This window comes from Gaeumannomyces tritici, assembly GCF_000145635.1.
Source record: "Gaeumannomyces tritici R3-111a-1 unplaced genomic scaffold supercont2.2, whole genome shotgun sequence".
Lineage (NCBI taxonomy): Eukaryota > Fungi > Ascomycota > Sordariomycetes > Magnaporthales > Magnaporthaceae > Gaeumannomyces > Gaeumannomyces tritici.
The window spans coordinates 7,193,510-7,196,426 of record NW_008804546.1 but is presented as its reverse complement, the minus strand read 5'-3'; positions in this window follow the sequence as shown (position 1 = coordinate 7,196,426).

The following is a 2,917-nucleotide window of genomic DNA, read 5'->3' as shown; positions in this document are numbered from 1 at the left end:
TAAAGGAATGCCGAATAACGGGACCAAATAAAAAAAGTAATAAAAAGAATAAAAAAGGGGGAGGAAAGGAAGGGTCCCCCAAATGCTTTAAACCATTTAGGCAAACAAAATAAAGTTAGCAATTCGAATTTTAAAGCAATAACGATTAAGCTTAGCAAGCCCTAGCAAATTACATAACGAAGCAATTAATTAATTAATTACAAACAAGCAAAACGCGGCTTTGTCGGCCTTTTGCAAAAAGGGCTGCACGCGGGAAAACGGTTAATTCCCGGGTAAAGCCTTTACGAGCAGTTAAGCGTAAAGAAAAGTAAGCGTTAACCAAAGCGGTTTAATACCGCTACGGAAGCGCACCGCCAAAAAGGCGGGAACGCAAGCATAGGGTTTTTTTCCTTAGGCCTAACCCAAAGGTTTTCCTTTATTTGCATATACTTAGCCGTAGCATTAAGGTTTTTTTTATAAATATAACAGCGTATAAATACATACGTATTAATTATTGGGATTTTAACAAAATTATTAGGAAAAACCGATTAACATTTCCGTTAATTTACAAAATATTTAACCGGGTATTTAAAAACCAGTACTTTATTAAGCTAAATTTAAAAAACGCTTATTACAAAATACGGATTCGATAAAAAAACGAATGGAAAATTGCTTTCCGTTGCAAATATAAACATTACGAATATTTAATAATGCTATTTGGCTTAACCAATGTACCGGTAACGTTTTAAAGCTTTATTAATATAGCATTTGGGAAATTAATTAATAGCATTTGCATTATATATTTAAACGATATCCTTATTTTTTCGAAAATACGGGAAAAGCATTGTAAAGCGGTAAAAACGGTGCTAAAGCGTTTTAAAAAGTATAAGCTTTACGTTAGCCCGGTTAAATGCAAATTTAAAACGAATAGTATTAATTTTTTAAATTTTAAAATAACCAAATTCGGGGTTAAAATTTTGCCGAACAAAATTGTTACAATCCAAAAATAAAAAATACCGGAAAGCATTAAAAACGTGCAAATGTTTTTGGGCTTTACGGGTTATTACCGGAAATTTGTAAAAGGTTATGCAAAAATTACGGCGCTTTTAACAAACCTTTTTAAAAAGGATATAGCGTTTTTGCTGGATAGTACCGCAAAAAAGGCTTTTTGCAAGTTAAAATTGTTATTTATACAAGCCCCGGTGCTAATACATTTTAACTTATCGAAACCGTTGTACGTAAGGACCAATACTTCGGCTTTTGCAATAAAGGCAATATTGTTGCAATTGCAAAACGGCCGTTAGCACCTGGTAGCTTACTTATCGAAAAAGCTGCGCCAAAAGAAATTACGATACGCAATTCCCGATTTCGAATTGCTAGCTATTGTAAAAGCTTTCGAAAAGTAACGGTATAATTTAGCTTATTTACAAAAAATTGTTAAAATTATTACCAACCATTTAAACCATACTTATATTTTAATAATAATAAAAAGTAACAAAGCGTTAAATAAAATGGTTCGAAAATTTAACAAAATATAATTTTACGATTAAATGGAAACCAAAATACCGGAACTTTACGAATAGCTTGTTAAAACGGTTTTAAAATATGTTTATAAACGGAAAAGCTAATATAGCAAAAAAAATTCCAAAGCAATTTGCTAGCTAAATTCCGAAAAGTAACTTACGTAAGGACGATTATTATTAAAAAAACATTAAAACGATATTAAAGCGCATTTTTAAAGCATAAGCAAAAAACGATTTCGTTTAAAACGGTATTTAAAAAAGCAAACCCAACGTTTAAGAAATTAATAACGGCTTATTTAAGCATAAAAAAAAAGTTTAAATCCCGAATTTAACGCCGTTACAACGAACAATGCTTTAAAAACAATATAATAACCCAACGAAAAATTACAAAAGCATGGCCAAAATTTTAAAAAAATTTAAACGGCAATTTAAATGGCCAGGTATGGCTAAAAACGTACGCAAATATATGCGGACGTATTAAATATGCTAGCAAACGAAGCCAAAAATATAAATATTTTACAAATTGTTAATATTGTTATTTATGCCAAACTTTCCGGAATAAAAATTATTAATAAATTTTATTGGAAAGCTTTTAACGTTGGTAAATAAAGCCGGCAAAAAGCGCAACGCAATATTGGTAATGGTAACCCGGTTTATTAAATATAGCTTTTTTATTCCAACGTTTATAAAATTAATTAATAAAAAATTAAAAAGCTTTTTATTTATATACGTTTGGAAATTGTTAAAAACGCCCGAAAGGATTATATCGAACCGAAATAAATTATTTATAAACGGGTTTTGGATAACCTTTGCAAAACATTTGGGGGTTACAAAAAATTTTTCGATAACGTATTATTTGCAAATTAATGGATAAATGGAATGAATAAACCAAACGGTAAAGCATTATTTCCGGTGCTTTTGTTGCAAAAAGCAAAACGATTGGGCGTTATTGTTGCATTTGGTAACGTAAATGCATAATATAAGCGTGCATTTGGGGTTGCAAAAAAACCCCGGCGTTTTTGCTAATAAGGTTTTACCCGCAAAAGCTTTATAACCTTTATATAATTAAAAAAAAAGCTTTAATAACGGTTAAAATTAAAGCGGGGGTTTTGGAAGCAATTAGGAAATAAGCTAAAAAATTGCTGGAAAAAGCAAATAATACGTACAAAAAGTATTACGATAAAAGCAAAACCCCGGTAACTTTTAAAGTAAAAAATTGGGTATTGCTAAATACGGCAAACATTAAAATAAAAAAGCTTTTAAAAAAGTTATTAAATAAATGGTTAAACCCTTTTTAAATTACGGAAATGGTTGGGTTAACCGGTTTGGCGTTCCGGTTAAAGCTTTCGGTAAATTACCGGATACATAACGTATTTCCGGCAAATTTATTGCAAGCGTTTAAAAAAAGGCCCGGC